Source organism: Lithobates pipiens, unplaced genomic scaffold (genome assembly GCF_037356315.1).
Source record: "Lithobates pipiens isolate NorthernLeopardFrog02 unplaced genomic scaffold, aLitPip1_a1.2 Scaffold_3, whole genome shotgun sequence".
Classification (NCBI taxonomy): Eukaryota; Metazoa; Chordata; class Amphibia; order Anura; family Ranidae; genus Lithobates; species Lithobates pipiens.
In genome coordinates, this window is record NW_027507790.1 from 137,929,708 (window position 1) to 137,957,195 (window position 27,488).

The window sequence follows — 27,488 nt, forward strand, 5'->3', positions numbered from 1 at the left end:
GTTCCAGACTGAGGATAAAGAGCAATGGCGATAGAGGGCAACCCTGTCTCGTACCGTTGCTAAGGGAAAACGGACGGGACAGATGGGAGGAGAGTTGTACCTGGGAGGTGGGCTTCGAGTATAGGGCTTGGAGGGCGTGAATAAAGGGGCCTGAAAATCCAAAGTGGTTTAGTATCGCAAACATAAATGGCCAGCTAAGGCGGTCAAATGCCTTTTGGGCATCTAAACTGAGTATCAAAGCGGGGTTTTTAGTTTTAGTAAGCAGGTCTATAAGGTCAATTGTGCGGCGGGTATTGTCCCCCGCATGTCTTGTGGGAACGAAACCCACCTGATCTCTATGGATCAATGCTGGCAGCAGTAGAGAGAGCCTGTTCGCTAGAATCTTGGTAAAGATTTTGTAATCAGAGTTCAATAAGGCTATGGGACGATAATTGTCAGGGAGGGAAGGATCCTTATCTGGTTTAGGGATAGTGGTTATGACTGCATGTAGGAACGAGGGGTGTGGTATTGTGCCCTGGAGCAGTGAGGAGAATAGGGTCAGCAGGTGTGGGGACAGGGATTCTAGGAACGTCTTATAATAGGAGTATGGAAGGCCATCTGGTCCTGGGGCCTTATGTGTGGGGAGATGTTTAATTACGTCAACTAGTTCGTCATTGGAGATAGGTTGGTTTAAGGAGGAGCGTTGCTCTGGTGAGAGTTTTGGGAGGTGAATAGATGATAGGAAGGAGTCCAACCTGTCTTGTGGGAACTGATCCTGTGTGCCCGTGTTCAGGCAGTTGTAAAGTTTGTTATAATATTCTCTGAATACTCCGGACATGGTCTGAGGGCAGTGCGTTGGTGTACCGTCTGATTGCATTATATAATCAGGAATGGATAAAAAGGGCCGGGGCTTAAGTTTGTGGACAAGCATCCTATGTGGTTTGTCTGCAAACTCATAGAACTTTCGCTTAGACCATAACATTGATTTTGAAATGTCTTTTGCGTCTATAGCCTTAATGTGGTTGCGAATAGTAGTCACTGCACGCAAGCGATCCACCGTAGGGGAGCGGAGTAACCGCGCCTCCGCGACCTGCAGCTGGGTCACAAGCTCCACCCTCAGCCTAACAGAGTCCCGCTTCAGACGTGAGCCAGCTGAGATGCACTCCCCCCTAAAAACTGCCTTGTGGGCCTCCCACACAGTAGATATATCTGAAATGGAGCCTACATTGAGATGGAAAAACTCCTCCAGTCTCTTGAGCAGTCTATCTTTGGTTTCAGCATGTCGCAATAGAGACTCATTCAGTCTCCAGTGGCAAGTTTTAGGTGATGCGTTATGGAGCGTCACATTGAGAGTGATGGGAGCGTGATCAGACCACGTGATAGGCTCTATTTCAGAAGATACCACATTGGGTAGCAAGGGTGCAGTTATTAGAAAGTGGTCCAGTCGGGAATACAATTTATGTGGGGGGGAGAAAAAGGTGTATTGGCGATGGGTGGGATGTTTCACTCTCCATGCATCAAAGAGATTGTGGGAGCGGATTAGTTTGCGAAAGGAGGTGGACAGTTTAAGAGTTTGGAGGGACGGGGTTTGTTGAGAGAGTGCTAATCTATCCCTACCAGGGGACATACACATGTTGAAATCCCCACCTATGATTGCGAAAGGCTGAGAGAAGGAGCGCAGCCGATCCAATACTCTAGTGAGGAAGCCAATTTGTCCCGTATTAGGGGCATAAATGTTAGTTAAGGTAAAGGAGGTGTTCAGATGAGAACAGTTCAGGAGTATAAACCGACCTTGGGGATCTAGGATCGAAGCAAGGATCCGTATAGGGCATGAACGTTTAATCAAAATGGCTACTCCAGCCTTCCCAGATGGGCTGGAGGCCATAAAAACAGTAGGGTACAGCTTGGAGGCAAATTTAAATGAGCCCTCTGGGCGGAAGTGCGTCTCCTGAACCATTATCACATCAGCCCCTGAGGATTTGAATTCCCGCAGGGCTAGCCAGCGTTTTCTTAAGGAATTCAAGCCCTTAACATTACAGGAAAATATTTTTAGAGCCATAATACATTCATGGAATAATTAGCAGATGATATTGGAATCTGGTACATGTGGTTGGAGTGCTCTGATCTAAGGAGGTCTGGAAGAGGCATATACACATCAGCATTTCCTAGTAACATAAAATTGTATGTCAAGTTTACAACCTGCAGCGACATATAAAAACCAGGACAGGTCAAAAAAGGACCTGGTAAAAACTTTGAAAAATTGAAAAAAATAACCTGAGTAAAATATAGAGAGACAAAAATGAAGAGACAAAAAACAAAAAACATAAAACATGTATCTTGAAAGCCTGAAGGATATAAAATCTTCAGGGAGCCAAGGCAGAATACCTTGGACCTATAAAGGGACATAACAAACATTTGGAGTGGTAAACTATGTACCGCTCCCGCAAAGAATGATTAACCTCGGACTCTTAACATTTGAACAGTGGTCAGACATACCACCATCGACTGGGAGTACAATACCAGCTGGAGGGGCCCCGCGGGGGGGGGGGGGGGGAGGAGGCTCGTTGAGCACTACAGAAATGGGAGAGATTTAAAGTTAGGGGGATGTTCCCCGAAGAGTTCCTGAAGAGGTCCGATAGGTTCCTGGAAACCAAGGGTAAGGAGGTGCAATTCGGACAGGCGCCGGAACTTCAGGCAGGTTGTTTAGGCACGTTGGGGCGTTGCGGTGTGGAGAAGCCTCTCTGATGTCTCCGACGAACTGGGGTCCAAATTGCCGTAGGGGCTTGGAGAGGTTTGGGGGCCAGAGCGGGCGGGGGGAGTTGGAGGTCCTCTTCCGGGACAGGTGGGAGGCCCAAATTGCGAATGAAGGCCTCACATTCATGCAATTCTCTGATAGAGTATTGTGTGCCATCTTTGGATGCTGACAGCCGAAAAGGGAAACCCCATCTGTAGGGGATTTGGTGTAGTTGGAGGTGTGCAGTGATTGGTCGGAGGTTGCGCCTTTTGGCCAAGGTGATGGGAGAAAGGTCGCTGAAGATCTGGATCTTAGAGCCTTTGAAGTCGATGCGATTTTTATTGCGTGTGGCTGCAGTTAAAGCTTCCTTGCTGTCATAATAGTGGAAACGGACTATAATGTCCCTTGGATTGGATCCAGGAGGAGGTTTAGGAGCCAAAGATCTATGGGCTCTGTCTAGACGCCAATCGATATCTGGTATGTGCGGAGCCAGAGTGACAAACAGATCAAGCAAGTATACCCGCAACTCCTTATCACTGACTGTTTCAGGGACTCCACGAATCCTCACGTTTGAGCGACGTTCTCTATTTTCCAAATCTTCTTGTTGTAGTTGTATTTGGGAGACTGTGTGTTTAAGAAATGCGTTTTCGTCCTCCAATACGTGCATGTATTGCACATTCTCATCAAATTTAGATTCCAAAGTGGCAGTACGCTCTCCAAGCTGGTCGATCTCACCCCTAAGCTCCCGAGCAAGCTTTCCAACCTCTGTAGCTATATTGCGTGTCAAATCTTGTAGGAGTGTCTGTAGTTTCAGGTCCAGGACCGTTACCGTAATTGCTTCGGCAGGATTTGTTTGCTGGGTAGAGCCACCTTTGTGAAGAGAACTAGGTGTGGAGGGCAGGGAGTCGGTGGCCTCTAGTGGTTCTGCCAGCGTGTGTAAGGCTGGAGATTGCGATCTGTGTAGGTATCGCTCCATGACGTGTGCAGGACGGGAGGTCGATGGCGGGATAAAGCCTTGATATATATTCTTTTGAAAACCAACTTTGCCCATGTAGTATCCGGAGGGGTCCGGGGGGCAGCTGATAATGACCCTGTGTATGTGAGAGCTTATGAAGCGGTGCAGGGTCCCTTAGGAAAGGAGCGGTATATTAAGCCATACTAAGACATGGTGTCAGCGTTGTTAGTCGCCCATGAGTTCTGCTAGTTTGCGCTGATTCCAACAACTGAAATTATGAAAGTCTCAGGAGAAGGGGGGTATGTCTCTTTAGGGGCTTGTTGAAGAGGCTGTGTAGGGAGAGCTGACTGGTGAATAGATGACTCCCGTGAACTGACCGTAGCCGTCTGCCTTGATGGTCAAGCAATTTCACCCAGACCAGGGGGGGGGCCACGGAGACTCCGAGCGGAGATGGCGGAGGCCAAGCCAGGTGTAGCCTGGAGAAGGGGCCTTAGCTGGAGCTCTAACCCACTAGGGCGGTAGTCAGGCTGTGAAGGGCCTGAACCCAGGAGGAGGCTGGGTCGGAGAGAGGGCCGTGGAGCCGTGGGGATGGGGAGAGTGTCCAGAACACAGTGGGACGAGGTCTGGGGAAAGCAAGGGCCCCCTGGGCTAAGACAGTGCCTCACCTGCGGACCGTGGAGCTCACAATCACCGCCTCTTCCTCAGCTGTCTTGGGATCTTGGAGCGTGGGGGGAGAGGATGGCAGCTGTAGTGTCCAGATTCCAGTGAGTGGGCCCCCTGCCAGGTGCTGGGGCAGAAAGGTGTGGTAGTTGGCAGGCTTCACTGGGCCTTGCTAGGCCTCACTAGGCCGCATCCGCGGCAGACAGTCCCGGGGGCCCCTCGGACCTCCAGAGGTCCCCCATTAGTGACTAGGGCCGACCAGGTGGCAAGGGGAGCCGTGCAGCCCACCAGGAGGGCCTCCGTTAGCGTGATTAAGGAGGGTGGAGGCCGGGAAGACGGCCGCGGCGTCCTCCCGCCGGGCGCTGTTGTAGGAAAGAGCGGGGACTGGCTGGCTGTACTAGGCCGCACTAGGCCGCATCCGCGGCAGACAATCCCGGCGGCCCCACGGGCCTCTGGACCTTACCGGGCACGGAGTAGGGCAGTCCGGATGGCGGGGAGATCCACTGCCAGGTCCCCCGTTGAAGTGGTGGAGGAGGATGAAGGGCAGGGAAGATGGCGACGGCGGCCGAGGACGGACTAGGCCGGCGTCTCTCTCCGCGGATCCCAGGCCAGTCTCGTCCCAATTTTCTTCCAGGCTGAGGCAGGACAGGTGGTGGGGTGCATAGGCCGAAGATTTGGGGAAAAACGGCCGTGTATGCACCCGGATTGCTGCGGATTGCACTTGGTACTCAGGAGCAGTCTGTCCCCATGAATTATTTAATGTACGGGCACATTACAATTCATTGATTAACGATGACATCCAATAAGAATGGACTGAAAAGGCTTAATGATTTTAGCCCGTTAGCATGGACATGTGGCCACCTCCCCCCCTTCCTGCAAGTGTAGTTTAAAAAAAAAAATAGAATGGTCTCTTTAAATAAAAAAAAAGAGATAAAATGGGGTCATGAATGCTGCAGTACTTCGGGACCATCACATGACCGCTGGGAATGTTCTAGAGGGTCACATGACCCATTAGAACATTCCATAAAGGGGCTGATTATATAAAGCTGGCCCGTGCAATTTCCTCACCAGTTGGTCAGAGTCAGCAACAAGCAAAGCAACCCCTCCACCCTTGTCACAAGCACGTATATGTGGTTCATCACCCTTTATATTTGAAGGGGGGGACTTGTGTTTATAGGATATTCTGTATTGCTTGGGTCCTGCAAGACTGAGCTGTTTTTGTATTAAATATTTTCAAGTTGAAAATTTTTATGAATTAATAAAAATTAAAAAAATTATGTTCATTTATTTATTATTACACCAATAAACGTGCCGCGGCCAATTATCTATCAAAGTTGTTGAGTGTCTTTAATTAATTAAGTGCCATTGTTGAGGTATTCGGGGAGGGGAGTGCGGCCTACATTCCCAAGGAATTTCTGGAGAAATAACCACAAATTACTAAGTAAGATAGTTGTCTATTGCTGTTGAATAGTTAGAACCTTCTAGTTCCTGCCAAATATTGCATTAGATCTGCATGTATTGAGTTTTGGGTTAGAAAATATTTGAATAAGTTCCTACAGCAATTTAAATGTCTGTTGCAAATGTGCAGCTACATATTAGAAAAAGTCAAAAGAACAATATGAACATTCCCAAGAAATGTAATCCCAATAAATGGTACTTGTAAAGAAATATAAAACCTCAGTCACCTGCTCAGGAAATGTAAGTAATGGGATTAAGGGGTGGCTTTAGTTTTGATAAAGAGATAGCTTTAGATTTATTAAAAAACAACAATGTTATTATCATGTCACAGCTGGCATGGGATGAACATTCATTTATCACTGTATTTACTAAAATATTAACCTTTGGTGAACCTTTGTTCAAATGCCTCTAAAAGGGCACATCCAATATAAGGGGATATTATTGGAAATTAATACCACTGCATCCTCTTGTCTGGTAATGTTAGGAATGGTTTGTTGAGATTACAGTTATATACTATGTGGCAACATGCATGAGTTAGGATGCTGTAAATTGGAGAAGAAAAATTACATTAAGATTGGATATATTAAAAGATAACAATTAGAATTAACATTGCTTGTGTCCTATGCATGGAGTTTAAATTATATAATAAAGTAAAAGTAGAAGTACATTTAGCCATATACCATTCATAATATAGTTTAATTAGCAGTTAGAGTTAAGTTAGAAAAAGAAATAATTTAAATTTATTGTTAAACACAGACAAATAACATTTATACCTAACATTTATATTCTGACAAATGTTATTTCTGGCTGATTTCCATAAAAATAATAATAAAAATAATAATAGTGATTTTTATCAGAGTGGGTCTATATCTGTAGTAAAAATTGTTCAATCAATAAAAATTGTATTTACAGTTACTTTTCATCCAAATTCGTAAATTAAATACAACAGTCCATATATAAAGGTTTTTCAAGACCTAGACATTACCTGGATTTCAAAGCTCAACTGAAAGCTCCTCTAAAGCTCGAAACTTCATAAATGTATTAATAGAAAGTTTAAGTAAGTTACCTGAACTGGTATTTGACTCAGATTACAGTGATTTACTCTGAGCAAATGTTTGCTATAGCTGTCTGATCCACTAGGCAAGTTGGTCTGCTCCTTCTGTCAACTAGTTAACCCATTCTATCCCTGATTAGTAAGTAAATGGAAATCCCACTTTCATTCTGTTATAGTGGCTGAGTTAGATGGCAAGATTCCCTGCCCACCTTTAATATCACCGTTCAAAAAGAAAGAACTATATTTTATTTGCTCAAGACTTAATGCATTTGCATTTACTTATCTTTATACACCGACTTCAATAATGATTAGTTATTACCTAATTATCAATTGACTTTATTTTATTTTTTTAATTATAAGTAGCAGTATGATTCACAGTATTTGCAAAATGAATACAGCTCAACAGCATTTGAAATAAGGGGTCTCCAACTGATAAAACATATGCATAATTGAAGGCTCACATGGTCCCAAGGCTGTGTTCAGGCAAAATTCAAAGAAGCTTACAAAATTTTGTTTTTTGTGAGTATCTTCCAATAGTACTCAACTGTGTTGTTGCAATATTTCTTCTGTTTCTTTCTTCTTTTCTTCTTCGTTGTCTGCCATTCTATGAGTTGAGGTTGCTAAACAATGCCTGAGTAAAAATGCAAGCATGGTTACCTTCAAAGCAGCTCTGTTTGAGAAGCCATGTGGACATAAACTTCTCTGTTATTCAGAAAATGATAAGTAGTTTGTGGCCACATGTTTGCCTATCACACAAAGCTGTCGGAAGGTGACCTTGGGAGCAACTGCACCCACTCTGTGTGTAAAGGGCTTGTGCAATTTTCACAGCAGACATGATTCATGACTATGCATTTAAAATGAAAATAAGTTCTAGTTTAATTGTATGAAATTAATTGTGACATATCTAACAAAATGTGTAAAATGCTCATCACTGTTCAATTTGTTTTATTTGTAAATAGGTCCTATATCTATTAGGTTTATTATTTATTTTTATTTTAAGCTATATTATAGTTCTCTAGATCAAAATTGCTATGGTCCTAATGCAGTATTACAGTATGAGTTTTACAGAAACGGAAAAGTTATATTAGCTAAATCCACATATAGCATTTTTATTGTACTATTACTGGTTCAAAGATAAATACAAGACCAGCTACTTGGAAGAGTTTTATATCTCCTAAAGTCACAGAATAAGTCACAATTACTGGACACTAATGTACTTCTAATCTGTGTCGGCAGACACGCATTTTCCAAAACCAGCTCTCGACTATCATTACAAACATCAATATTATTTAAGCCACAGTCCGGTGCACAGATACAACTATTAATATTTTATGCTCTTTATATTGTACATATTAATACAATTTATTTTTGAATCATATGTACCATCTTAAGGTTTTGTTTTTGTTTTTTTTAGCACTTCTAGTACTAATACATATCACTGCTAAACATTAGCAAGAAAAGCAAGATCATAGGTCTAAAAGGCCCTTAATGTTGTCAAACCTTTAGTTAATATCCAGTCATTCACAATGTTTACATGTTTAGAATACCATTTTTTATGGACCATTCCTCAGATATATTGTTTATTTTATAGAGTGATTGCCATTTGGTTATCATATAAGCTAGCTTCTAATTAAAAGTAACCTGTACTGAGAAAACTGTAAGGGCTGCATGCTTATATTGGGCTTTAACCCCATCTGAGTAACTTACCTGCAAGTAGTCTGGATCCAGTGAACTCTTGCATACTTTCTGCAGGTTGTAAATTAGATATTATTAAAGTCATATATTTGTGTTTACAGTAAGGCATTTGAAAAAGTAAGCAAAGGCATTGTGTTTTCTTTACTGTGGGGTTCCTTTAAGGGAACAGTGTATTTTTTATCTCCCTTAAGTTGACTGAATGTTTGAAATTAATACTAATTTACTGAAGCTTGACAAAATCTAATAACATTATATAACATTGTCCTCATAGGTGGGTATCACCCCCGGTAGCCTATGTATCCCTCCACAGTGCTCTCTTCACTAGTTCCCAGCACCGATCAAAGTAGACATGTGTAGTTCTTTTAATTACGAATTAATATTTGGACAAACTTTTCATTATTCAGTGATTTGGATATACCCGAATTACAATATAAACAAATTTTAACGAATGCTCCGAATAACATAACACAATTTGTCAGAATTTCGGAAATTCGTCCGAATTTTGGAAATTTGTACTGAAATTCGAATCAAATTTTATATTGAACTCCAGTCGAATTCTCAATACACATATTGCTGAAATCAAAGACTGTGTGTTATTATAGTACTATTTAGAAAAAATCCTGTTTTTGTTAAGCCAAAGGTGATTCAAAGAGTCATTGTAATCATTTAATGAAGGTTTTTCTTTTTTTTTCTTTTGTTTGTTCACTTTGCTGCATTTGAATGGAAAACAATATAACATTTTTGTTTCAACCGATTCGAAAATGTATTGGTTTGATTGTTTTGAATAAAGAAAAATAGGTAAATTCAAAGAAAATTCCAAAATTCCAACGACGAATTCCGAATACAAATTCCGAAAATGAATTCCGAAAATGAATTTTCAATGAATCAACCAAATTTAACTAAACTGGATAACTAGATTAACTAATCAAAATGAAACTAAATAAATGTTTTCATCATGAACATGTCTAGATCCAATTTGCAGCAAATAAAGCTCACACCAGAGCCAGCAAAGATAGCTATAGAGTAATATTTATTGCACCATGAGAATCACATACATAGCATTCCAAAAAAACTGACTGATTATCAATTCTAAACCCCTCTACTTCTATAGACAGCCATTGCTGACTGGAATCATGCAGTGATATGGCATCAGAACTGAAAGCTTCAGGGTTTGTCTGCAGGATCCTGGCATTGCACCCCTGACCCACTGATCATTATTATAAATGCATTTTTTCTTGCAAAAATATGTACAAATGTATAATTTTTTTCCCAAAAGGTGAACTTAGCCTGTAAAGCTTAACTCCAAGCTCAGATACTCCCTTATACATATACCACCTCTTCTCCTGTGAAACGTTCCTGCAACCAATAAAAACAATCAATATCCATAGCTCTTTTCCAGGTTCTTTTAGCCATATTAAGTCATTTTTCAGATCTTCTTATCCCCATTCTTCCTTCAGTAGTGAGCAGATCCTTATGTTGTGTCACTCTCTGTGTCATTAGTGATGTTGTGCTCCTCTCTGCAACATGCTCCTGTAATTCCAGTCTTTGATGCCCTGGGCCTTACAAGAGGTGGGTTGAAAGATGATAGGCATCCTTCAACCTGGAAGAAATGTTGTGCGTAGGAGTCTGAATGGTGAGTCTGCAGGGGATAATACCTAAAATTGGCTGAACATAACAGTTGGAGCTTGGGGATCCACTAATTATTTTATTGCTTAAGGTAGACTTAGGCTTTGAATTAGTAAGTGTATAAGGGAGTCAGAAAAAAGTGATTTCTTATTATAGATAGATAATAGATCCCTTTTAAAACTGATATATTTAACAAAATGTTTCCTAAAAATATGTCTAACTAGTGTGACTGTATTGTTGGTATGATGATTGTTACTTATTATTGTTATTTATTTATTTGGTTAATATTACATTTAAAGCAAGCACATTTGTTTTAAATGAATGTAATTCAGTACATTATCCCTTAACAGGGATGATAAAATAGTTAAATGTTGTTTATTTAATTTCTATTTTGCTTGTTTAATTTAAAGGCAACATTTAAGTGGTTACTATTTATTTAAACTTACAATTAGGTGAAACATAAAAAAGTAAAATTTTTGTTGTGAATTGAGTTCAGTGACATTTTATTTTGTAAATAAGGGTTTATGTTTTTATGCTGGCCAAGAAGGAGAATAAAATGTCCTTGATTCCACCTTTATCTCAAGGATTAAAAAGAAAACATCAGGATGCACATGTAAACTCATTGTAATTTGCTGAGCTGCATGTAACCCTTTTTCCATTTATAACTATAATTGCTTCCATACAGCAAAAATGTATTTTAAATGACACCATGCAGTACAAGGACAAGCTATGTACTGTATACAAGGCTTTTGAAAGTGTTTTGTGCAAACGAAGACCTTGTACAGAAAGCAGCTTGAATTGTATCTGTCAATCAATTATCAAAGATAAAAGATTGAATTTCTCATAAATTTAATTTTAACGTTAACTGAAATGTGATGCCCTAGGTGCTGTCATGTTAGCATAATCAATTTAAGCACTTCTGTAAGATGCTGAAAAACAAAATATTCCCAAAAAGGAAAGCTTGAAGACACAGTATTTACATACAGAATGTGTAAGATGCAAAAGAAAAACATCACAATACAAAGAGCATTACGTTATAAAAAAAAGGCATTGCTATATGAAAAATAAATATGTTGATCTATTACTGATCCAATAAAATAGTTTCAATATAAGTTCCCATTAAGAATAAACATAAAATAAATATAAAATAAAATTTACCATTGGAGGTGTCAATATCAACTAGGACTGAGTAAAGAGTAAAGCTGAGTAAACTGAGCATTCATTTACCTAAAATAGTAGGGGAAAAAAACAGAAGATTTAGGCATAATTTTGCTATTTTGGCACATTGCATTGGAATCAACCAGGGAAGGCAAAGGTGATTTTTGGTAAGTTATGGCAAGGGCTAATAATTAGATCTTGTGAGTTAATAAAGTTTCCTTCACATATCTAGTCTCTGTTGGCATTTGTTCAGAGAAATAAAAAACTGATGAAAAAGTACAGTACACAAATAGCATAATCTGAAAAAGGGAAACAAAACAACTAGAAATAATACTAAGGAAACAGATCAAAGAAAAAAAATCATACAGCATATTTAGCCTAAACAGTCTATTGAAATTCAGAGTTTCCACTTCTGTAAAATTTCATTGATGGCGTAAATGGTAGTTTTGTGGTAAATCAAACTCTTTTTTAATTTTTTATTTTACCATATAAAGTAAATAAGCCACAGAAACAGCTACACTGAGTTAACTAAAGGGGAAATACGAAATTAGAACATTTCATCCAGAAGTTAAAATAATAATAATCTATCCACCCTACCCATTAAAAAGCAGTTGTTTTTTCTTACTTGCCAACTTTCTTTTTATCTTTGTCATTGTGATGCAACTTCTGGTACACTGGGAAGTGAAGCAATTTATGTTTTATTTACTGGCAATAGCAAAGGACAAAGAGCAATTGCTTACAGTCTCTTTTACCACAGAGGGCCATTACCTGTGGAATAGGAAAAAGGAACTCACCCCGAAGAACAAATCAGTAGACCCCTTTTTGTGATGATGTCTCTGCAGCATTCCCTCTGCCTTCTTTGAGGTATTTGCCATTGCTATAAGCTAATAGTATCTAGGCAAAACCTTTCTTGTGCACCCGCGCCCCTTTACCTTACCCAGCTGCTGCACCCAATACATTGTGATGCAACTTCTGGTACACTGGGAAGTGAAGCAATTTATGTTTTATTTACTGGCAATAGCAAAGGACAAAGAGCAATTGCTTACAGTCTCCTTTACCACAGAGGGCCATTACCTGTGGAATAGGAAAAAGGAACTCACCCCGAAGAACAAATCAGTAGACCCCTTTTTGTGATGATGTCTCTGCAGCATTCCATTTGCCTTCTTTGAGGTATTTGCCATTGCTATAAGCTAATAGTATCTAGGCAAAACCTTTCTTGTGCACCCGCGCCCCTTTACTTTACCCAGCTGTTGCACCCAATACTTGTGGTGTTTGAAACTCACAACCTTTATATGCAGTGCTAGCCTTAATAAATAACAGTAAAACTCACCAAAAAAAATAATAGTGCACATTTCATAGATTACAACACAATATTCAAAAAGTTGTATAAACAATTAATTAACATGAACAGCAATCTAAAGGTTCCAGTGCTCCAGAAGTGCATAATAAAACATTTGTAAATCAGAGTGCCCAGTGTCCTTTTATGCAAAACCAAGTGTCTACTTGTGTAAAAGAGAGTTATGTGCATTAAAATGAGCTGCTTTCCTTCTGGTGTCCCCGCAGTACACTTTTATTCTAAACGGTTTTACACTATGAGCACTTTCATCTGCTCTGTGACATATTCCCTGTGATATGTTTTTACAGGAAATGGGGTGTGCATGGTGAGGTAACCTGGGAAAGGAAGAGTGTGGACAGCATCTTGATTTGGACTGAACACTTACTGGATTGGCACTTATTTGACGTATTATTTGAAAACAAAAAAGGGGGTAAAAATATACAGTGAGTTTTCCTAGGAGTGGATGAATTTAATGAATTGAATAACACACTGGGGATATGGTATAAAAGAGTAATATGAAGATATAGTATAAAAGTGTGCAGTAGAAACACCAAAAGCAAAGCAGCTGATTTAAATATGTGGGGATTAAAAAAACAAAAAAAAAACAAAGGACAGTTTAATGTGTAAGAAGGAAAACAGTTAAATTAAAGGCACATAACTCTTTTTTTGCACAAGTGGACACTTTCATGGTTTTGAAGGACACAGCACTTTGATTCCCTAATGTTTTATTATGATTTTGTTATGTACTGGACATTTTAGGCTGTTATTTATGTTTATAAACTGTTTATACAACTTTTTATATATTGGGTTGTAGCCTATGAAATTTACATAGATTGGCTTAACATGATTTTTTTGTGAATTTTATTATTATTATTTTTTTCCACAAAGAATTTTTATTATTTTTTCAAAGTAACAGCAAGTGAATACAAGGCCACAGTAAGACTTCAATCTGTACAGCGCATCATGAACGGCCAACATGACCTTACATACACTCGTCCATAAGCAACAGTTGTAACAATTAAACGCAGCAAATTCCAAACAGTAAGTTTACAGTAATGGAACTGTATCACTTAGGTACACGCCTTCATTCCAGCTTGCTCAAGATAGCATTGCGCCCTACGTTCACTCCAAACTGTTGCGCCCCTGATGTCAATGGCGCGCATGTGCGCTAGTAACTCCTACAAGATAGCTGGGGGGGATCTGGGAGCTCCAAAAAGAAAAGAAAAAAAAGGGGGGAGAGGGTGGAGATAGGAAAGGAAAGAGGGGCCAGCTAGGACTTAGAGGGGAAAGACAATGAGTTAGAGGAAAGGGGGGAAGGCTTGGAGAAGCCCTCGGACGGGATGGGCGTGGGGTCACCCACCAGCTACCCTCTCCGTCTTGGTGAAGCAGCCAAGGGGGAAGCACCAGTACACTCCAGAGCAGCAGCTATATCCAGATAGGCAGTGCCTTATGCACCGCCCACTTGGGGAATGCCAGTCGGGAAGAAGCCCTCTTTCAAGGTGCTACTGTCTCTTAATTTTGCATCAAAGCAAGGTATCTATGGGAAGATTTGAAAGTCCGCCACGCCTCCCAGACTGCGGAAAAGCTGGCAACCCTGTCATGTGCCATATGAATCAGCTCCTCCATTGCTTCTATACGGTTAATGCGATGAAACCAGCTTTTAATCGAGGGGGGGACATGGATCTCCAAAGTACCGGAATACAAAGCCTAGCAGCATTGGTCATATGCATCGCCAAAGATTTAAAATATTTCTTTTGGGCAATGTTAGATAGGTGTAGTAAATATTGTGCCGGGGTGAACTCCAAAGCTAAGGGTGAAATCTCAGTGATTACTTCATGGACTTCCCTCCAGTAAGGCTGAATCAAAGGGCAGCCCCACCATATGTGGAGAAGGGTACCTGACTCCTGACCACATCGCCAACATTGATCAGAGACTGTCGGAATGATTCTATGGAGCAAATCTGGGGTTTTGTACCATCTCATCTTTAGTTTGTATCCATTTTCCTGTGTGTTTACATTGAGGGACCCTTTGTGAATGTATAAATGTATACGGTCCCACTCTCCATCCGTAATCTCCCGATCCAGCACGGACCCCCAGAAGACCCGATCCGAACTCTTGCCAGAATGCTGAGTCCCAAACATAGATGCATACAAAGTCGAGATCACATGATTCTGGGGAATCGTGCTGGAGCACAGGGCCTCAAATACAGTTGGCTTTGTCAAGTATCCCGGTCTCCTCCCCGGCTCATCTAAGAAATGCTTCAGCTGCATATAGGACCAGTACGGGAACGCCTTTGTGTTGGACAGCTTGGCCAAGTCATGATGACTCAAAAATTTGCCCCTCAGAAAGAACTGTTTCGCTACCATCTCCGCAAATGGCCATTCACAAGCTAAAAAGCTGGCAGATAATCCCGGGGGGAAATCAGGGTTACCCCTAATAGGGGTGATCGGGCTCTCCATGTGGGAAAGCGCTAGCGCCTTGCAGGCCCTGGTAAATTCTTGCAAAGTCGCCCCAACAAGAGGGTGCGCAGAGAGCTGAGGTCCATTGGGTCGGTTATTACACCAGGGAAGCGCTTGCAAGTCTTGGCCTACAGTGAGCCTTTCTAGTTCTACCCAGTCTTTGCAGCGCGAATGGATCTTCCATTCAACTACCCTGGTCATGTGTACTGCCCAATAATATCGTTTAAGGTCTGGCAGGCCAATTCCTCCCTGGGCTTTAGGTAAAACCAGGGTCGCCCACCCGATACGAGCTGCTTTAGAGCCCCAGAGGAAGGATCTACAATCTCTTTTAAAGGCCGTAAAAAAAGCCGGCGGTAGACGTATTGGGATTGTTTGCATTTTATAAAGAAGTCGTGGAAGAACAGTCATTTTAAGTGCAGCTGCCCGCCCAAACCACGATAGAGTCGGGGCATCCCACCTCTGTAGCTCCTGTTGTAAATTTTTTAGTTCAGGGAGAAAGATCTTTTCATGAAGGGAACTTAGCTTACCAGGCAATTGTATACCAAGATATGTGATAGCATCTGACTTCCATTTAAACGGAAAGTTGGCTTGGCATTGCTGGGCAAGACAATGCGGCAGGGAGACATTCAGCGCGAACGATTTGGAGTAATTAATTTTAAGGTTGGCTATGCGTTTAAATTGCTCTAATATTGGCATCAAATTTGGTAGAGACGTTACTGGGGATGTGAGGAAAAGCAAGATATCATCTGCGAAGGCCGCAATCTTGTACTCCTTATGGCGCACCCTGATGCCCTTAATGTCTAGGTTGTGCCTAATGCAGCGCAAAAGGGGTTCCAGGGTGAGGATGTACAGGAGGGGAGAAAGAGGGCACCCTTGTCTGGTGCTATTGCGGATGGGGAAGGCGTCCGACAGGTGGCCGTTAACCTTGACCCTGGCCCTGGGGTTGGAATATAGAGCCCCAATAAAGGCACACATGGTGCTGCCCAGGCCCAGAGCCCTCAGCACCGCCTGCAGGTAGTCCCAGGCCACCCTGTCGAAAGCCTTCTCCGCATCCATTGCTAAAAAGAAACCCTCCTGCTGGGTGGAAGTCAGCCAATGATGGAGGTTTAAGGCCTTGATCGTGTTGTCCCACGCTTCCCTTCCCCGCACAAAGCCCACTTGGTCCTTCCCCACCCAGGCAGGAATGTAAAACGGCAGACGGTTTGCTATAATTTTCGCAAACAACTTAAGATCCACGTTTAAAAGTGAAATTGGCCGATAGTTCATGACATCCGTAGGGTCCTTGCTGTCTTTGGGTAACACCGTTATGTACACTTCTAAAAGCATATCCGGGGGTTGGGGGGTCTTGGCTAATGTATTAAAGGCTTTAAGAAATCGTGGCGCCAGTAGAGCCGTATCATTTTTGTAGTATGATACCGTGAAGCCATCCAGACCCGGGCTTTTACCCAGCTTCATCGACTTCAAAGCAGTCTCCCATTCCTCGGAGGACAGAGGAGCCTCCAGGCCAATGCGATCGTCAGCCGACAACGCTTTAGGGCTATATTTGTCTAAAAACTCCCTGATTAACGTCGAGCGCGCCCTATCCTACACAGGGTCACGAATGACGTCCTCAAGACTATATAGCTTGCTATAGTATTGAAGAAATTGTTGCGCAATATCTTCGTTTTTTGCAAAGGAGCGCCCCAAACTGTCCGTCAAATGGTGTACCATAGAGGCTAGGGTGCACTTCTGCAAGCAACGTGGCAGCAACTTCCCAGGTTTGTTGCCTTGTTCATAAAACAACTTCTGCGATAACATATGACGTTTACGCGCCCGCCTAAAAAGTTCCTCCACCAATAGAGCCCGTGTATCAGCCAATTCCTGTCTCACTGGGATGAAGCATACGCCAGGTATCGTGAAGCGCGAGAGATCCAAGTTAAAGTTTGACTTGTCGCAACGCCTAGTAAGGGAGCGAGGATGTCCCCGTCGAGGTATCTAGCAGAGGGTCTAGCGCTAGGTTGAAATCTCCCCCTAGTATAAGGAGGCCTGCCTGGAAAGTTGTGAGCTTCAATAGTGTGTTTTTCAGAAATGGAATTCTATTAGTATTGGGGCAGTACACATTCGCCAAAGTTACAGGTTTGTCCTTCCAGGTTCCTTTCAGGAAAAGGTACCTGCCTTCAGGGTCAACTAGCTGATCAGTCAGAATAAACGGGAGAGATTTGGCTATTAAGATGGAGACACCCTTAGCTTTGGAGTCAGGGGAGGTTGCATGGAATACTGTCGGGAAACGTTTGTCCGACAAGCGGGGAACTGAACCAGTTTTGAAATGCGTTTCTTGAAAGAAGAGAATTTGCCAAGATGCTGCTCCGTTTTTCCGGTACATTGAGTCCCTTAGCATTCAGGGAGAAAACTTTGAGCGATAGAGGAGCTGAGATATGCTTTATGGAAGACATCGTCTGAGGCAGGTAAAAAGCGTGAGCAGAGGACAATAGTCACGCCGTTAGCCTAATATACTTCCCTACCCAAGCCCCGCGACAGCGAGACGGAGAAGGCAAATCCGGAGGAAGGGAAAGAAGAGGAAAGAAAGAGAGAGAGAGAGAGAGAGAAAAAAAAGGGGGAAAAGAGGGGGGAGGGGAGAGAAAAGGTGGGGTAGAGGAGGAGTAAACTCGGGCGGAGGGGGGAAAGATTAAGGGGAATTAAGAATTAAATTAAAACAAGGGGGATGGGAACCCCTACCAGAAGGGGGAGGAACCGCTACCTAGTAGTCACCAGTGGGGGTCCCAGCTATCACTGGGGCCGCCACCTAATGCACTGCGTGTACCCTAGGGGTATCCCGAGGGATAGAACAACCAGAGATGGGTAAAGGCCCGCTACCCCACCTAATCGCTCCATGATAAAAGTAAAGAAAACAGGGTAACTTTTACCGGGTATGTTCAAGGGGGAAACCCGCCTCCTTGATGTGGAAACGAAGCCTAACACTAGAGAGAGTCACACAGCTATCCCCACCCAGGTAACTCCCTAACTGGCTCATATAATATGGGAAGAACCTCCCTCTTGGGAGGTCAGGACTGCTGGAAATCACTCAGCCCCACTCGACCCTTCCACCAGGCTCCAGTAGGGCCATGTTCCCGCCTGTTCATCTAATATAAGGAGAGAAAAATTGCACCCACAGGCAAAGATGTTATAATTTTCTACATCTCAGATTTAAATGTAATCCGTATCTAAAATTGAACAAACAGTAAACCATATGATAGAGAAACCAAGTTATAAGGTCCCAAACCCGGTGCCCTCGGTCTATGAAGAGCAGCAATGCAGAACCTTCCCGCGTCACCGGCCCCAGTAGAGGTTGCAAAACTGCAGGACCAGAAGCTAGTCAATTGAAGGGGCAGATTGGAAATGTGAGACACTGCAGTCTACAGCGAGGTGCCCTCATGACCGAGAACAACTAGGCGGTTACCGAGATGCCTCGGGCAAAAACTTAATAAGCAGTGCCCAAGAGATTCCGGTCCCCAAAAATAAACATGTGTAAAGGACCAGACAGACAGTACATTGCAAGAAGGCGCTGTACCAATCCGGAACCTCCACAAACGGGATACCCAGGGTATCGCAGAAAGGCCTCAAGTCAGCCGGGACTCTCAGATGAGCTGTGCGATTTCCTGCTGAGGCTTGTAGGCAAAAGGGAAACTTCCACCTGTATGGGATATGTCGGTCGCGCAGGGCTTGCAGCAGTGGTCTAAGGTCCCGTCTGTGTTGTAGCATGATGGCTCATAGGTCCTGGAACAACTGTATGCACGCCCCTTCGTATTCTAGGCGATCATGGTTGCGTGCGAGCCTCAGTATGTCTTCTTTTTGAGTGAAACTCACTAAACAGCACACCGCATCTCTAGGGGGGTCCGTGTCCCTACCCCTGGGCCTCAGCGCTCTGTGGCACCGCTCCATCTCCACTGGGGCATCCGGAGGCCTACCCAGCAACGTGTTAAAAATAGCCCAAATTGCAGCTTGTAATTGGGGTCCTTCCACTGTTTCAGGGATGCCTCGCACACTTAGGTTACGCCTGCGCCCCCTGTTATCAAGGTCTTCCATGTGCCTATGCATGTCCATGAGATGCTGGGTGTGTACACTGGAGACCTGCTGTACTTGTTGTATGGCTGCTCCATGTGTCATGGCTGCGGCCTCCACCCGCTCCACCCTAGAAGCCACTGCCCTGATGTCTGATCTGAGGTCAGATATGGCTGCAAAGAGGGTGTTCTTAATGTCCGTGGCCACCAAATGTAAGTCTGCTAGATTCAGAGGGGGGAGGGAGTGTGCGAGTGGAGCATACCTGCCGCTGCGGAGGCTCCCTGGAAGTCCGGCGGGGTGGCAGAAGTACTACGGTCCGGGGTCTGGGATGCGGCCTGCATGTCCGCCACTTGCGAGCGAAACATCGCCGGGATGTTGCGGCTGAGCTGCGTGGACGGGTCCTGCGCCGACCGGGAGGTGGAGGAGCTTCTCCCGGTCATTTTCTCCAGTATAGAGGAAGGCTCTTCCCGCTGACAAAAGCGAAATATGAGGTCTGGGCGGCGGAGCTCTCGTACTAAGCTGCCATCTTCCTCCGGTGCCAGGCCACGCTCCCCATTTTATTGTTATTTATTAAGCACAGTGCCGCATATAAAGGTTACGTAGGAGGCAAAACGATTGCATGCTTCTCCATCTCACAACACTTTTAACCACTTGCTTACTGGGCACTTAAACCCCCCTCAGTCCCAGACCAATTTTCAGCTTTCAGCGCTGATACACTTTGAATGACAATTGCGCGGGCATACAACACTGTACCCAAATGAAATTTTTATCATTTTTTTCCCACAAATAGAGCTTTCTTTTGGTGGTATTTAGTTACAGCTCGGAGTTTTATTTTTTGCTAAACAAACAAAAAAAGATGCAAAAAAAAAAAAAAATCATGTTTTAATAGTTTGTTATAAAATTTTGCAAACGGGTCATTTTTCTCCTTCATTGAAGTGCGCTGATAAGGCGGCACTGATAGGCTGCATTGGTGGGCACTGATGGGCTGCATTGGTGGGCACTGATAGGCTGCATTGGTGGGCACTGATAGGCTGCACTGGTGGGCACTGATAGGCATAGTTAAGGCGGCACTAATAGGCACAGATAAGGCGGCACCGATGGGCACAGATAAGGCGGCACTGATGGGCAAAGATGGGCACAGATAAGATGGCACGGATGGGTGGCACGGATGGGTGGCACGGATGGGCACTGATAGGTACCACAGATAGATGGGACTGATGGGCACTGATAGGTGGCACTGATAGGTGGCTCTGATAGGTGGCACTGCTGGGCACTGATGGGCGGCACTGCTGGGCACTGATGGGCGGCACTGCTGGGCACTGATGGGCGGCACTGGGGTGCAGCACCTTTGAGGCAGATTGGGTGGCACTGTGGGTGGCACTGTGGGTGGCACTGTGGGGTGGCACTGTGGGTGGCACTGTGGGTGGCACTGTGGGTGGCACTGTGGGCACTATGGGCACAGACGGGGGGCACTTACTTTTACTTTTATTTATCCTTCAGGATGGCACTGCGGGAGGCAGGTGGGCACTGGCAGGTGGCATGTGGTGCCTTGCATTGCTGGCCGTGATCGGCTTTTTTTTTTCTCCTCGCGCTGTCAGCGCGAGGAGGAATAATAGCCGATTACCGGCTCCGTTCTATCACATGATCAGCTGTCATTGGCTGACAGCTGATCACGTGATAAGGGGTCGGGATCGACCCCTTGCACGGATCGGTGATCAGGCGAGTCTCATAGACTCGCCGATCACAGAGCGCGCCGCGCGCTCCCCTCAGGGGGCGCGCAGGCCGCTCGTAACCGGGACGACGTCAATAGACGTCGTCCCGGAAATCTAGGTCCGCGCTAATGCCGTCATTCGGCAATAGCGCGGTACCCAAGTGGTTAATGTTCATACTTCAAGTCGTATAGAAAAGAATAGCTTTATTACTGTTCTGAATTCTCATCTTCTCACTCTGTGCCTAGTAGTGTTCTGATCCTGCTCCTCCCTCTGTGACTGTTGAATCTAATGTTTTGTCTAAATCAGCTGATTTTTTATTTTTTGTCCATATTTGCGCAGAGCTTTAAGCTAGATAACATTTTTGGGTAAAACAATTTACTTCCCAGTAATACTACAGTTTCAATGTTGCCTGATGCAGTTACAGAATCCCCTGTAGGTTTTCTGCTGTTTATATTGATAATGTTCACTTGGGGTGAGCTCAGAGTATTGCTGAATTCTGATTGAATGAAGCTATGGTGTGTAAGATATCCCCTTTGGGTTTCCATTTAGAAAACACCATTAAAGAAAAAAATGGAGAAACAAATATTTAGATTTTCTGTCCATGTTGCCTTCTTTGACAAATTTCTCACTTAAATGAGAAGTATGGCCAAAGCTTCTGTGGTCAAACTTCTCTTATGAATAACAAGAGTGCAGTTTGTTCTGCACTCCTCTGACTCATGGGCCAGCACAAAGGAGTCATTAACAATAATACAAGAACACACTGACAACATTCTTTATTTTAACAAAATTTTATTTATTTTGGTATTTTTTTCTTGGCCCTGGTGTTGTTCAAAGGGTAACCTCATAATGATTTATAAATTCAAATAAATGAAGCCATCTTGGCTATAACACAACAATCAAAATGTATTTATACGTTGTCCATCCAGCCAATGCTGGACGACTATTCCCCAACTAAACAACACCATGACTATTATAAAAAATAAAAAAGGGGGGGGGGTCCCGGTCCTGAGGTATGGTCTGCAGACAAACGGCCGGACGAGCCCTTTTATCAGCTCCTTCACCGCGGGCTATGCTCCCGCCAAAACAACTCCAATCAGCTGCTGTTACTGCCCTGGCTGTAACCAGTGGCAATCCTGCAAAAGTAAAAAAAAAACTCACATTCCCCTTAGGCTGCCCCATGTCAGCCCCACTCATTGCAAGGACCTGTCATGGGCCAGCACAAAGGAGTCATTAACAACAATACAATAACACACTGACAACATTTCTTATTTTAACAAAATTTTGTTTATTTTGGTTAAAAAAAATTCTTGGCCCTGGTATTGTTCAAAGGGTAACCTCATAATGATTTATAAACTCAAATAAATGAAGCCATCTTGGCTATAACACAACAATCAAAATTTATTTATACGTTGTCCATCCAGCTAATTTTGGACGACTACCGAGGTCAGGAGAGGATCTCCTGACTGAGGTCTCCCCAACACCATGGCACTCTCAATTAAGTTTTGCAGACCCATATTAAATATGTCTATACCAATATCCAACAAGTGGACCAAATCCCTCCTAAATAAACCCTAAACTCCTATAAAACCTTCCAACTTCATATGTTGGAAAGATAAACCGCCCAGGGAAACTATAAAGTTAGTAAATATCCTTCTTAATTTCACACAACAATTCCCAGGTTCTAACCTTGTCAATGTCGTTGGCCCCAAAGTGAATAACTAAAATGGTAGGAGAGGGCCAACTAGAAGACAAATGAATGAAATGGCCTCTAAGATTACGCCAACGAAGGCCCCTAATACCTGACCAAAAAACTGTACATTCATTAAGATCCAGACCTAAATTATTGGAATAACTCTTAGATGAAGCCTGCTTACCAGCCCAGAAGACGTAGGAGTGGCCTACAATCCATACTGTTCATTTAGCTGGATCTGAAAAAGAAATTATAAGATTAGCAATTCGGGGCGAACATAAATCTTGTACCTGCTACTAGCCCACCTACCAAACCTTTTTTGGCCTTTGGGAGGAACACCCAGGAGGTTGGCAGTTGTGGCAGCCCCGATCCTAAATGAATGGGATGAGAATTTAAAACCAGAAAGGTTAAGGCGTTTAAAGCAAGATGCTAAAACAGCCGAAAATTGGTATCTGGTTAAAGGGGACCAGTCTTGGTGGATAAAAAAGGAACGTTCGAAAAGGGTTCTAATTGCCATAAAATTAGCAACATTGGATACAGGGCATATCAGTGGGTTAGGAGGCCTGGCCAGCGACATCCACTGACCTTTACCCAACTCAAAGGTCTTTGACCTACAAATAAAAAGTTTTAAACAGTCGGAGCCCAGAGATATGTGATTATACAAAAGAAAAGAAGATGCCTTGTTCCGAGCTAAAACTTCTCCTATTCTTAGAGCACCAAAAAAGATTACAGAGAAAACAGCAACATTTCAAAACAAGAATTACCAACCTTATCCAATACTGATAATAATTAAATTAACAGATCCACCGAAATAGGCCGGGATCATCCTTAGCAGGGGAGGATTTCCCAAAACCTTTGAGGATTTGGCATACTTGAAAGAAAGATGTCAAAGCTGGCCAGCCCAAAATTAAAAAAAAAAATGATACCCCAGCCAAAATTTTGCTAACCGGCGCAGGATGTAACTGCGATTTAATCAGAAAGGAGAAGAAGGCTAACGATACATAGGCATCCACTTACAATACATCAATTCAATACATCAATACATCAATCTTCACAATCAATACATCAATCTTCATGCTATCACATGTCTTCTGCGCTACAGAATTCCGAAGGTGAGTCGATATCAGTCCCAAATCAACCCCCAGAGGAAATCTGGGCAGGGAGTGCCGTGCAGATCCGCCGATGGAGCCAATACCCGGAATCTCTCGAACTGCAAACGAGATAAAGCATCAGCTATGTCATTCTCTAAACCAGCTATGTGCCATGCTCTTAGCCAAATATTGAAACGCAAACAATGTAAAACTATGAAGAAACGCAAAAGCTTAAAAACGAACTCTGATTTGGATGATAGCATATTGATAGCAAAGAGTACACCTTTGTTATCAGTATGCAGTATAACACTACGGTTCATAAAATAAACTTTCCATATTACAATTGAAGCAATTACTGGGAATAACTCAAGTAGGACTGTATTTTTAAAAATATCCTGGTTACGCCAGCTTGAGTGCCACTCAGAAGCACACCAACGGCCATCCAGCAAGGCTCCGAAGCCTGATGAACCCGCAGCATCGGTAAAGAAATTTAGCTGCAAATCGTCTGTAAATTCATATTGCCAAACAGTGGATCCATTGAAATTAACAAGAAAAGCATCCCAAATCTTTAAATCCTCTTTGACACTTGCAGAAATTCTAACATGCAAGTATGGATTCTTCAAACCTCTTGTAGCCAAAGCAAAATGCCTAGAAAAAACTCTGGCTATCGGGATAATCCTGGCTGCAAATGCAAATAGACCCAACAACGATTGTTCCTCCTTTAACCATACCTTGCACTTGGATAGGAATAATGAGATCATCCATCTCATTTGATGCAATTTTTCCCTTGGCAGTCTAAATTCCATCAATGAAGAGTCAATAGTGATGCCCAGGAATTCAATTGTAGACGATGGAAAAAATGTCTTCTCTTGGGCAATAGGAATACCAAATGAATCACAAACCATAAAAAATGTATCCATTGCTTTAAGGAAAATTGGGGAGTCCATTGGGCCTATAAACAAAAAATAATCTAAATAATGCAGGAAACTTCCAGCAGGGAAACATTGCGATAAAACCCAATGCAAACATTTGGAAAAGGCCTCAAAATAATAGCAGGATAAAGAAAAGCCCATGGGCAGACATTTGTCAAAATAAAATTTGTCCTGGAAATGGAAACCCAGGGAATTAAACCCTTGTGGATGCACGGGAAGCAGGCGAAAAGCAGATTTGATATCTGCCTTCGCCAACCATGCCCCCTGCCCAAAGTGTCTTAAAAGCATTAAGGCCTCATCAAAAAATGAGTAAGAAACTGGAGCAATTACTCCTGAGACTTCCTCATTAAGAGAAGTATCCAAAGGATATGACAGGTGGTGGATGAGTCTGAAACTACCTTGTTCTTTCTTGGGGACAATGTCCAAAGGCGAGAGCCTAAAATTAACAAAAGATGGATGATCGAAAGGCCCAGCTACCCGGCCTTCTGTGACCTCTATTTATTTTTTCTTGAATAATAATAGAATGTATCCTGGCAGAACGCAAATTCTTAACCAGCACACAACCTGTCCCTGTAAAGAAAGGAACTAAAAAACCTTCCTTAAAACCATCAGTTAGCAACCGTGCCATCCTGCGGTCTGGGTAGAGATCTAACCATGGTTGCATGCTTGGCAAGCTCACTGGTGTCATGGCTTTTCCCACTTGCATCTCGAGGTAATGAAAATGGCGAAAAGCTTCAGGGATTATGTCTACGTGCTGAAATAAACCAGAACATTTTTCAGGAAAACATTCTCCCAAAACTGCTGCATAAATGCAGAAAGCCTGCAGCCAATTTTGAAAAGTTTTCAGAACAATCCTTCGCCTATCATCATCAGAGCGATGCTCTGTCCTTTTATCAGATTTAGTAACACATTCTTTGGAAGAAGGCAATAATGACAGTACCTCAATACATTTGCCCTTCCAAATCTTCTCTTTGACTGAGTCAGTTAAGTGGAAACCCAATGGTGAAATATTGCACGGCATAGGTACCTTAAATAAGGACTCTGCCACTGTATGCAGAGAAATAACAGGTCTTTGTTGTACAGATTTATTTGTGAAATTTGTAGCAATGGGCACCTCTGAAAAATCTCGCCATATGGGGCTGACATCTTCTAAATTCTGCTGTGCCATGTTATCATTAACTATTGGCGGACTTGCACCATGTAAACGTGCCCTCTTAAAAGCATTATTACTACCAGCATCTTGTAAATTAGCAGAATACCGTGCAGCTTCAGTTTCTTTTAAACCACCACTTGAACCATGTTGCAAAATAGCACCAGATAACTGTGCCCCTGAATTTGTCATAATGTGACTATCATGAAAAGCACCAGAGTAATGTGCTCCTTCATTCATATTAAATTCACTCAAGCTATGTGATGCACCAGAGTAATGTGCTCCCTCAGCTCTATTAACATTAGTACCAACAGTGTGTACCCCTTTAAGATCATTTACAATGTTAGACAAGGATGAGAGAAAAGCATTTTAGTCAGGTACAGATAAGCTATTACATGTCTCACCACTAGGCGAACTCCTGTCAGGCACACTGCTGGCAGCTGCTTCATAAGGACTTGTGTCAGTAGCAGGAAAGCTGCGGGCTCTCTCCACACTGTGGGCTGGCAGAAGCTGCTGACTTTGCTCTCTTCTTTCCCCTCTTTGGCTGTTGGCACGGAATGCGGATACTCTCAGCTGGCTCCTCCATTTTCCCAGCTCTAGTGAGAGGGGAAGGACCAGGCGGAGCCTCCAACTGACCGTCCCCCAGGCATTAATGGAGCCATTCCTGTCCACCGGAGCTCTCAGCCTTCTCAATAAGGTGGCGTAGCAGGCTCTCCATCTCCTCAGGTGCACACTGCATTCTCCCAACGGTCCTGCTGAGTCTCGGTCCTGAGGTATGGTCTGTGGACAAACAGCCGGACGAGCCCTTTTATCAGCTCCTTTTCGCGGGCTATGCTCCCGCCAAAACCCCTCCAATCAGCTGCTGTTGCTGCCCCGGCTGTAACCAGTGGCAATCCTGCAAAAGTAAAAAAAAAAACTCACATTCCCCTTAGGCTGCCCCATGTCAGCCCCGCACATTGCAAGGACCTGTCATTTTCAGCTGACAGCGGGCTAAAGCCTACTGGCAGCTGAAGTCACTCAGCCAGTCCAAGCTGGGGAAAAAAATCAAGACTTTAGAGTCGGGATCCACCCACATGGCTGGATCTGCAGCTGGCTCAGTCACTCAGCTGTGCCGCAGGGAGATTGAGCCCGCTGCTCTCTCCCCAGCCCAATGCTCCAGTGAGTGCTGTAAAGGCAGACCAGGGAGCTATTGACTGATAGTCACGACTCTCTCCTCAGAGTGGAGGGGAGAACTGAGTGATCAGCTGTGTTTGATAGCTCAGTTTTCACTGCAGAGGCGGCATTGGATCAATTCTGCATCCAGCTAAGTAAGTATAAGGTTTACTTTTTTAAAAACCCCATAGGAAGAAAATCGGTGGAAGCCTGTTGGTAGGCCATTCAATATCTAGCTTCAATCCTTCTGTAACTATGCTAGCATTTAGGGTACAAGTGTTCAGATAAATGTAGTTGGTTGTTCCAGCACATACATAATATTCTTGAGGCTTACAAAAATGTTAATGGTCGGTTGTGGCTTGATTACGAAGAAGCATTTCACCAGAAACTTGCTATTTCCCCATATATGTATTCGGGTGTAAAGACATACGTTTGTTGCTAAATTCATTTATGTCAGTTTTCACATGCTTCAAAACTTTATTTTGCCTCTGCATTATCTAGCTATCATAAAAAGGTCTGTTTCGCTTTGATTGTCAGTAAAAATGGTATATATCTTTTGTAAACATGAGTGCACTGGTCTTCATCCTGTCTCTAAATATTTTTAAACAT